This window comes from Orcinus orca, chromosome 20, assembly GCF_937001465.1.
Source record: "Orcinus orca chromosome 20, mOrcOrc1.1, whole genome shotgun sequence".
In the NCBI taxonomy this organism is placed as follows: Eukaryota; Metazoa; Chordata; class Mammalia; order Artiodactyla; family Delphinidae; genus Orcinus; species Orcinus orca.
The window spans coordinates 49,470,024-49,481,148 of NC_064578.1; the positions used below are offsets into that span (position 1 = coordinate 49,470,024).

The 11,125-nt window shown below is 53.9% G+C and overlaps 1 long non-coding RNA gene across 1 annotated transcript; it reads left to right on the forward strand.

Annotated features, from left to right (window-relative positions):
• Positions 1-3,282: 3,282 nt before the first annotated feature.
• LOC117201793 (uncharacterized) lies at positions 3,283-8,306 on the forward strand. Its single transcript, XR_004483911.2, has 3 exons — positions 3,283-5,895; positions 6,261-6,331; positions 6,894-8,306. It is a non-coding gene; the product is annotated as an uncharacterized LOC117201793 (long non-coding RNA).
• Positions 8,307-11,125: the final 2,819 nt, after the last annotated feature.

Sequence of the window (11,125 nt, forward strand, 5' to 3'; positions counted from 1 at the left end):
CAATTTACGCAGTGAAAGCTCATGTAATCTACACTGTACAAGCTCAGTCCTCAACCGGTTCTTCTCCAGGTTCTTCTTCAACCTTCTGTCTCCAGGTCTATGAAATGGGATGAGTGAGGGGACTGCATGAAACCAGAAGGCCATTTTAGAATGTCACCTCCTCAGAAAAAGGCCTTCCCTGACTACTCTTACCAAAGTATGCCCTTTATTATAATCTATTCTCCCATTTAATTTCCCTTACAGTGCTTACCCACAATCTGAAATCACCTTATTTATTTACTGTTTGTCTCCCCCATTAGAACGTCAGCCTCACGAGGGCAAGGATCTCTCTTCTGCCTTGTTCACTGCTGTGTTCCCAGCACCCAGCAAGCCCTTGATAAATACTTGTTGAATGACTAGATAAATACTGCTTATAAAAACAGAGTGCCTAGTTTTCTGATAGGTACTGGGTTCTCCATTAAGGGAAGTGTCCAAGCTGAAACTGAAAGAGCGTACCTTGCAATTCATGATGCAATCCGGTTCCTCTCCAGGCCTCAGTTTCCTCATTTATAAAATGGGTGTGTGGCGGAGGTTGGGGGTCTGGGGGTGTGTGAAGTCTTGGCCCAGCCCCTGCCTGCTATCCCCGCAGGAGCCACCAGAGGGCGCAGCGCCTCTGCCCAAAAGTCGGCGCTCAGCCGCTTGAGCGCGGCTGGATGCAGCCCGGTTGGATGCGTCCCGATAGTCCTGGAATATTCTGAGCCGCGCTGGCTTCCCGGCGTCCAGGAACCCAAGAGTTCGTGCGGATGGGGGCGGGGGGCTGTCCGCGCTCCTCGAAGTGGGGCGGTTGGGCGGGAGGTGACTCAGGCGCGCGGCCCCGGCCCCCAGTTCTCGCGAGGGAGCGCGCACGGCCTCTGGAACTCGCGCGGCGCCGCGTCCATTTTTACCCGAGCGCCGCTAAAAATAGTCCTCGCGCTAGGAGCTGAGCCCGAAATAGCGGCCTCCAGATAAGGCAGTGCGACTCAGCGCTTCCGGGGAGCGGAAGGGGGAGGCAGCGTGGGGCGGGGGGGTGGGGGTGGGCCTGGGCTCGACTGGGCCTCGCCGCGCAGCCCCGGCCGGACGATCGGCCCCCGCCGTCGCCGCATTGACCCCCAACCTGTCACCAGCCTCGAATCAGCACCCCCAATCCTCCATCCCCCCGATCCCCTGTCTCCTGGTACCCCGCATCCTCTGCTTCCCCTCCATTCTTCATCCCTGACCATTATCTACCTCCCCCTTCCCTATCCTAATCTTCACTCCTAGCCCTGCCGCCCCCTCCCCGAGTCCTCAACCTACTCTTCCCGAAGTCCTGTCCCTATTCTCCCTCCCCAGCCACAGCACGAATCTTGCGCCTCTCTGAATCCGCCCCCCCTTCCAGTTCTCAGCTCCACTTCTATGGGGGGGGGGAGGATGGGGAGGTCACAGGAAGTCACACCAGACCAGCAAGCAGAGGGCTGGGGATGAGGCTCTGACTTCTTGCTTAGTTTCTACAGTGGATTGAGTGGGCTTAGTTCTGGGTCTTAGCCAGTTTCAGGGCTCATACTGTGCCCAGGATCAGGGATTCAGGCCTGGGCCAGGGTTGGGGCTCAGACTGGGGTCACGCAGGTCTATCACCAAGGTTGGGGTCACCAGAGTCAGGGCTCAGCCTGGCACCCACTGTTTAGTTCAACAAACCCAATTCTACTATGATTCTTCCCTCTCTTGCAAGTCAGTGATGGGACACGTCAGCTCCAGGCAGTGGGAACAGCCAGGAACCCTGCTCCCTCTGGGCCTGCTCCCTCTTGCACTTGGATCTTCTGGGCACCTTCCCACTCTGATATCCTGTGACTCTTTCAGTGTCCACTCCAAGTATCAGCCTCAAGGGTCTTATACCGCATTTACCTGAGATTCAAAGTCTGCATCCTTCTAGTCTCTGAAATATCACAGGACAGAAACTGCCCTGACCTGTGTGAACCCAGGGAGCACAGTGTAGTAGACAGATGTTGCTTCGGTGAAAATTCAGGCAGAACTCTTTGGCTGTGGATGGAAGGCAGCCTCAAGTGGTGTCCCTGTCCCTAGTGGACACCAAGCTTTAGCCAGGTGTCCAACTGTTATGTTGTCTGGATGGGACTCGACTGCCAGGCAAAGGGACTGAGCTGGAGGATCCTTTAAGGCAAGAAGAATCATGTAGTTGGATGAAGGAATTAGGAGGCTGGAAAAGTCAACAAGGACCAGACAGAAATGGGCCCCATGGGCCATGGTGAGGAGCCTGGGCCATGGTGAGGAGCCTGGACACACAGTGAGGAGCTCCCCCAAGGGCACTGGGGAGCCATGGCAGGTTCTGAGCAGGGGAGGGACAGAGGAAGGTTTAAAGACCTTTCTGACTGCTTCCTTGAGGTGGACTGAGGAAGGGAGGGGGAAAGGAGGGGCCTGGACCTAGGTAGGAGTGGGAGGAGGGGAAAGAGGAGGAGAGAACAGATTTGAAAGTCGGTGAAGGGCTCCCCTGGTGGTGCAGTGGTTAAGAATCCGCCTGCCAATGCAGGGGACAGGGGTTCGAGCCCTGATCTGGGAAGATCCCACGCTTTGCAGAGCAAGTAATCTCTTGTGCTACAACTACTGAAGCCTGTGCACCTAGAGCCTGTGCTCCCCAACAAGAGAAGCCAGTGCAATGAGAAGCCAGTGCAATGAGAAGCCCGTGCACTGGAACGGGGAGTAGCCCCTGCTCATCTCAAGTAGAGAGAGCTGGTGTGCAGCAATGAAGACCCAAGGCAGCCAAAAATTAATTAATTAAATGTTGTAAAAATTGGGGGAACATGTATTGGCAAATACAAGAGTATACCTTGACAAAGTAAATTCTCTTCCTTCCTCTGATCCCCACTTCTCACTGTTAACTATTTCTTGTGTACCTTGGCCAGTAGGATTCATTGAGCTCTCACGATGTCCCCAGCCTGTGCTAAGCCTGTCACAGAAATGACCTTGCTCAAATCACTCACCACCCAGTGTGTTGGCCAGGCACCATTGCTATACCCATTTTAGAGAAGTGAAGCCTGAGGCTTAGAGAAATGCAGGGATGTGTCCTATCAAGGGCCTGGCTTTGAAGGTTTTTTCAAAATTGAAGGCATGGGAGCAGGTGAGATCAGAGAGGAAAAGTCCAAAGGGCCAGAGCCCAGGGAACTGGAGGGGACTGGCAGGGAGTTCAAGGGGGCTGCCTGGAGGAGGAGTGAGGAAAGCTAGGAAGGTACCTTCCAGAGCCTTCTGATGAAGGGCTTAGGTGGAAGTAAGTCACTCCGTTTGGGAGGCTGAGGTACCCCTGGCAGCAGGGCAGAACCCTCTCCTCAGGCCCCAGAGGTGTTCATAGGAAGAGACTGAGGCTGCTTGATGACATCTCAGGGACACGGTGATAGCACAGCCGGCTGTTATGACGTCTGAGTGATTCGCCACCTGCCTGTTATGACCAGCATCTCTAGTCATGCCCCATGGGGGGGATGAGGATGGGAGGAAGTGACAGGCCACAGGGGGTGGGGGTGACAGGGATGCAGTCATTTAGAGACCAGGGACTCAGCAGCTGAGAGATGTGTTCTGCCCCCTGCACTAGGGAAAGTTGGGTGAGAGGATCCACGTTTTGGTGTTCTGTTTAGTGAAGAAGGTCTAGTTTCAACAACGTTTGGCTGGGATGGAGTAGGTCTGGGCTCAGAATCAGGGGTCAGCCCAGAGGCTGCTGAGATCAGGGACATCTGTTTTGTTTGCTGCTGGGTCCCCATCACCTAGGACATAACTGGCACACAGTAGGGGCTCAATAAATCTTTGTTGAATGACTGAATCAAATGAAAGGGGTCAGCACTCTCTGGGACTCAGTTTACCTTTTTGCCTAACAGCCCTGGCCATCAGGCCACCTCAGCCAATGGCGTTGCTAGGGATACCCCTCCCCACCTAGGGTCTCAGATCTCAGTCCTCGCTCCCGAGTGGGGTGGGGGTGAGCAAAAAAAGGAGTTAGTGCCTCTGATGGACTCCGCCCAAGTGTGATGTCACAAGCCGCTCTGGGATCCCGACCCGTGTCCCTCCCTTGGGATGGGGCGTGGAGAGGAACCCGGGAGTCCTAACTTCCGCCGCTCCCCGGGGCCTGGCACTGTTACATAACCCCCGACGTCGCGTCCCCAGGGATGTCGCCGGACGTCCTGGCCAGGCTGGGGACAATAGGCGGGGAGAGGCCCTCCCGCCAGGAGCCTGGAAGTGGCAAGGGCACCCTCTCCTCTGATTCACCCTTGTTTCCGGCCCGTTTAAGCCTCCTCCTTCTCCTCAAGAATCCCTATCTCCCCCAAACTCTCTACCCTCACATCTTGTCCTCCCTAAATTTCACGTCTTTCCCCGAGCCTGGAAATATGTCCTCTACCCAAACTCCCTGCCCTCACACCAGTGCCCTGTGATTTCTGAATCCCCTAAACGTCCAGTTTCCCACGCCCTCCTTCACTCACCCATCCGCGGGCCCCTCTCCCGGGTCCCTCAAACTAGCCCCCACTTCCTACCCCGCCCCCGCCTTCCCAATCTCCTCCCTTGGCTCCCCCAAACTTCCCCCATCATCTGTCTCCCCCAAACCCCTTCCCACCTCCCTCAAACTGACCCCGAATACTCTTTCTCGTCCCTAATGCCAGCCGTCTCTTGTTTCCCCGAAACTGCCCCAGTATCTCTACTTCATTCCCGCCAAATCGGGTCCCCCATACCCTCCCGGCTCCAGACAGCCGCCGGGTCCCCCGGCCCCAGGCCCCCGGCCGCCCGCGCCCTTCGCCGGCCCGCTCCCAGGCCCGGCTCCGGTTCCCAGGCCGCCCTCCCGCGGTGGCCTAGAGACCCAGTTTGCAGCGGCAAAACATTGGTCTCCGGGCAACAGGCCCCGCCCGCCCCAGGGCGGCCCGCTGCGAGCCCAGCCGCGCCGAGGCCGAGACTGCGCGCGGAGGCGGGGCGGGCTCACAGGGCAGGGGCCTTCGCCTCCGGAGGCCCGCAGGGCGCAGAAACCCGGGGAGACGGCAACGCGGAAGTAGAGATTCAGGGCCCCGGAGCCAGAAAACCTCGAGAAATTCGTGGAGGCTGAAGCCACAGGGAGCTGTCTGGGGCGCAGTGATAAAGAGACCGCGCGACAAAGCAAACAAGGACCGGGCCCCGAAATAAACTCGGGGATGGCGAGACTAAACACAGACACCCCACGGGTCCGCAGGGACGCCCCTGAAGGCAGGATAATCTGCCTCAGATCGTCTGGGCCATTGCGCTTCTGTCTCAGGGGCCTCCCTCTCTGACCCTCAGTTTCCGTATTTGTAAAATGGGTAGCGCCCAGCACAGAGGGCTGTCGTGACAATAGGGCTGTCGTAAGGATTCAGGGAATTCACCGACCTGGAGCTCGTGGCACACTCCTGGCACATCCCATCCGTCATTCATTCGTTCAACAGATATTTATCGAGCACCCATTATGTGCCCTGCACTGTGGTAAGTGCTGGGAATTCAACAGAGAGCAAAACAAAGATCCCTGTCTTCGTGGGAGCTTCCACTTTGGGAGTGGGGAAGGAGGTGATGGACGGTATAGAAGCACAAATTAGCACATTATGTAACACGCTGGGAAGTGGTCATTGCTGGGGAGGTGGAGAGGGAGGGAGGGTTGGGGCAGCCGTTTTAAATAGGGTGGTCAGAGAAGGCCGACCTGAGAAGGTGATGCTTGAGCAAAGACTGGAAGTTGGTGAGAGAGGAGCCTGCAGATATCCCGGCCAAGAACATGCCCGTCAGAGGGAGAAGCGGGTGCAAAGTCCTTAAGGTGGGAACATGCCTGGTGTGTTGGATTAACAGCCGGAGGCCCATGTGGTTGGAGCAGAGAAAGCAAGGAGAGAGGGAGTGGCAGAGACACGGGGCCTGTGGGCCATGGTGAGCGCTTTGGTTTTTATTCTGAGTGAGTTAGGAGCCATGGGAAGGTTTTGAGCAAAAGAGGGACATGGACTGATTTTTATTTAAATAGCATCCCTCTGGCTGTATGTGGGGAATAGACTTTGGGAGGCCAGAGTGGAGGCAGGGAGACCAGTGAGGATCCCCAGGCAATCGTCCAGGCAAGAGGTGACGGTGACTTGGAAGGTGCAGCAGGGATCAGATTCTGGAGGTGTTTGAACATAGAGCTGTAGAATTTGCTGACAGGCACATTCATGGCAAGCCCTCAGTAGATGGCATTAGCTACCATGATGTTAGGGGGTGCTCACAAAATCTTCATAGAAGTCCTTATCATCCCCATTTTACAGATGCAGAAACTGAGGCCCCAGGAGGTCACTCAACTTGCCCAAGGACTCAGCTCAGTCTGGCTCCAAAGATGGTACCCCTCTATTAGGTTGGCTATTCCCAAATCCAAAACACCCTCAGAGTCTGGAACTATACCTAAACTTATCCATGTGGGCCCCAGGACCCCTGGAGCTATATCCTCATCAACCACACCCAGTGGGCGTAGAAAGTGGTGGCCTGATGGAGAATGCTGCCTGACTGGTGTTCCGGTTGTCAGGTAGTCACCCATGCTGGCCCGGAACACTTGCTTAAAGGCAGGCATGTACATGTAGAGAGGGTACACCCAGAATCTCCCAGCCCAGCATCCGCTTCCCGCACTCAGTCCCAGCACTGGACCCAGGCACACCCCAGTGCTGCCTGCAGTGACCTGTTTAATACAGTCACACACTCACAGGCAGATAGGTACGTGGCCCTCCCCCGTGGAGGTACCTTTTCAGGTGATGTGCAGCAAACGCAATTTCTGCCTTTATCTCTTTGTGTTTCCATATCTCTCGGTCTCTCTCTCTCTCTCTCTCTCTCTTTCTGTCTTGCTATCTTTGTCTCTCTCTGTCCCCACCCTGACCCCCAGATCTGTCTCTCTGACTCCTCACACTCAGGACCCTCTACCTGCAGGGGAAATCACTCTTCTCCCTGGCCACGTGTCTCCGCAGAACCTCACCTATTATGTGACATCAGAACCTGGCATCAGCCAACAAGGACCTACAGTATAGCAGAGAAAACTATACTCAATATTTTGTGATAATCTATAAGAGAAAAGAATCTGAAAAAAATATATATATATAAACTGAATCACTTTGCTGTACACCTGAAACTAACACAAACTTGTAAATCAACTATACTTCAATTAAAAAAAATTTTTAAAAAAACTGGCATTGGGACACATGTGTGGAGGCCTCAGGTCAGCTGCTCAGAATTACTCAGGCAGGATCTCACACGTCATAATCTCTGCCACTTCTTTCTCTGAGATTCCGACCCACAGCTTTTGGGTGTGGGACTGGGGCAATCCACTTTTATCAAGCTCCCCAGGTGATGGGGACTTGCACTAGCTACTCCATCTAATTTTGCACAAAGGGAAGAGCAGAGGTCCAGAGAGCAGAGGAGCCATCCCAGCACCCCACAGCACTCAGCTGTGAGGGGCTTGGAGCTGTCCAGAATCGATGGGAACAAGTTTGGGAGTTAAATTAAATAATAAAAGAGAATCACAAAGACACAGAGGCAGACCCAGAAATGGATAAAGACTCAGAGAAAGGGGAGTGGGAGGGGGGCAGAAATCCAGAAAGGGGCTCAGGGGAACAGAGACACAGAATGACAGAAATGCACAGAGATGGTGCCACAGAGACAGAGAGACAGGGGTCAGAAAGATGCAGAGAGAAATTGGAGGCATATTAAGAGACAGAGACTGAGAGACAGACAGTCATTTCGGGGGATAGAGAGACCCCGAGAGGGGCACATTTTCAACAGTATACATGTGGCCCACATTTTATAGGCTCTACTTCCTAGAAGCCACCAGTGCCGTAGTTTGACAATTGCAGGCTTACCAAGCCAGGTTCCCTCCCTAGGCCCTACATGTAGGATGCACGTTAAACACGTTTATATAACCTGCCCTCTGTGCAGAATCTAGGAGCTTTACATAACATAGCCCCATGAGTCATGCTGCAGACGTGGGGCAGTGACCTGACACGCCCAATGAGAGGGGACCCCTCACCCAGGACTGTTACCTGGAAGTGACTCTGTGAGAAGTGAGAGATCATAGGTTGCACTGAGGAGGACGTAGAGGGTCAGAGAGGGCAAGGCACTTGCTCTGGGGTCACACAGCCAGGGTCCAGTAGGGCAAGAATTCCAACCTCATCTGCCTGATTCCATTGCCTTTGCACCCCAAGACACCAAGAAAGGCAATGACTGCCAATGCCCTGTGATGTGCTCCTTTACAGACTGGAGGAAATAATAAAAATATCAGTGATAATATGACAGCCCCCGTGTATTAAGCACGCTGTGCTGCAATAAGTACTTTACAAACACCATATCATTTATTCCAAATCCCAGTGAAGAAGGGACAGAACCCAGTTGTTAAATAACATAATTATACTTGTTATGTACGGAGCACTTACTATATACTAAGTGCTTAACAGGATTTCATACAGTCACAATTCTGGAGGCGGGTGATGTTTTCACTCCCAATTCAGGAAGGAAAGAGGCTCAGAAAAAGGAAGTTACAGGTCAAGGTCACAGAGTGGGTATTTGAACCCAGGTCTCTCTCTCCGTTTGTTTCTGCCACCTACTGCCCCGTGGACGTGCGTGCCCACAAGTGCGCCTATGCACATGTGCAATCAACCTAACATCTTACACTAACATCTCAAAAACTTTAGTCCAAATATCAACAGCTCCTGCCTCGTATTCTTCCTCTACTCCAAGAGGGCATAACCCGGTCTCCAATCCCCTAAACCTACCCGACACCTGGGGGGCAACCCTCCCCTCTCCCAGCAGCGCCTCAGTCCCGCGACGCGGTCCGAGCTGGATCCAGTAAAGTGTTCCTGGCCCTTTAAGAGAAGGAACAGTCGGCCGGCGTTGCCCGGCAGCGCCACGGCGGTTGCCAGGCAACGTCAACAAACGACACGGCCACTGTCTCCGCACACCCCCCTCCCCCCGCCCGCGCAGACGCGGTGACGCGACGGGCTGTGGAACGCCGTCGCTTAGCAACGTGAAGGCTGTTTGTCCCGGGCCTGGCCGCGCGGCCGCACAGGGCGCAACCAGCACCAGCCAGGGCGGACAGACTGGCCGGCCGGGAGCCTGGTGGTGGGGGGTGGGGGGGCGCTGCGGTGATGGGAGCGGGGGAGAACCAGGTCCCCAAATTGCCGGTTTCCCTTTAGACAGCCGCCGTCTGCTTGTCACCCGCTCCTCCTGTCTGACCTGGGACCGCCTCCGCTGGGTATCTGTCCGTCTGCGCCCCCTCGTCCCAGGCATGTCTGTCTGTCCAGCATCTCCTGCGCCGTGGCTGTCTCATATTCCCCCAAACAATAACAACTGAAATAGATCCAAGCACTCTTCTCTGGCCTGCTGCTTTTGCCTCCGACTCCTGGGTTTCTGGGTGCACTGTTCCGTTTGGGGTCCCAACCAGTGGAGACAGGCACAGTGAACAACCTGTGCGCGCCCATACATACTCAGAGCCACAGCGCGAGAGCTCCCTCCCGTTCCTTTCCCCGCTCCCCTCGGGTTTTCTTTTCTTGCGTGTCTTTCTGGAGGCTCTTTCATCCGACAAGCAGCCCGAGGTCCTTCCATCCTGTGTCCAGGAAGCTGTCCACAGCTGGAAGGTTTTAATAGCTCATCCCCAACACACACCCCCGACACCCCCCATTCAGTAGCTTCATGTGACCAGGGCTGGGGCGAATGTCCAAGGAGAGAGAAGAAATTGGGTGTGTGACTGTGAATGGCTGTGACTGTTGGTGAGTGATTCTGTCTGTGACAATGTGTCTACCTGGGATTTCCTGTGTGAGAGCATGCTCAGGAAGGCTTCCTTCGTGTGTGAGAGCAACTGCTGGACTGAGTGAGTGGTTTCCCCAGTTTGCATTTGTGTATCTGGATGTATGGGTATTTGAGCCCTGCTGACTTGTGTTCATGTATGTGTTCGCGTGTGTGTACTTGTGAGAGTCTTTTTGTGTGGTCATACATGAAACAATGTGTGTGTAGGTACCTATGGATGTGTACGGTTTTGCCTCTAGCTTGCATTTCTGGCTGTGTGTGTATGTGTGTAGTTCTGGATCTCAATGTACGGTCATCTGTGTGTAACTATGCAGGTAACTGTTTGTCAGCCAGTTGTCTCTCACAGTTCTTTCCACAGTGTTTATCACAATTTTTCATTATATATTTGTTTACTGTCTCCCCAACTGGGCTGCGTGCCCCATGAGGGCAGTGCCCAGGGCTGTTGTGGTCACCACTGGGTCCCCAGCACTGCCCTGCACACAGTAGGTGCTCAGTAATTATTTGTTGAGCAAATGAATCAGTGACTCATGTGTGTCCATGTCAAGTGCACACATTTGTGTAACTGTGTGAATGGTTCTGTGCTTCTGGGTGGCAGTCTCCTGTGTGTGCCTTCCAGCTTTGTAGCTGCATCTGGCTGTGTAGCTCTAATTTTCAGCACCCACCACACTGTGAAATATAGCAGAGCTTCAGTCAAGATTTGTGGACTTGAACTGTATTAGCATTAGGACCTCTGTGTACCTCAGGTTTCTCATCTGTAAAATGGGAATAATAATTGTACTCACTCATGGGACTGCTGTGGGGAGTAAATGAGTTCATGTAGAGAACATTTGGAAAGTGCTCGGCACAGAATAAATGTTTACAAAATACCACACTTGACTGTCAGCAGTATTACTACTTCCTCTCTGTGTGCCCCTGTATGCATGTGTCCAGAATCCGAGCTACAGACTCAGGCGTGGTTCTGAGCTAGTGGGTACCAAAATACCTCTGTGTGTCAGTTTCCTTCCTACAAAATGGCAACAGGCCTCCTCCAGGGGTGGCTGTGACCAAATGAAGCTGTGTCTCTAAGTCTTGACCCTGGTGTAAGGACCTAGGGAGCGCTCAGTGTCTGCAAGGCCAATCATGATCATCACTGTGAAGCTCAGGTTCTGGGGAAGGCAGTGGAGGGACAGAGTTTGGGGATGGGGAAAGTAGAGGTTCAAATCATTCAATGGGACTGGGAATGAGTAAAGTCCATGAGGGAAGAAAAGGCTGCAGCAGGCTGGCTGAAGGTCAGAATCCTGAAAGGACTTCCCTCAAGGGACGGTTTGGGGGCTAAGGATTAAAAGTAACTGGAACTGTTTGGAGAGCTGCC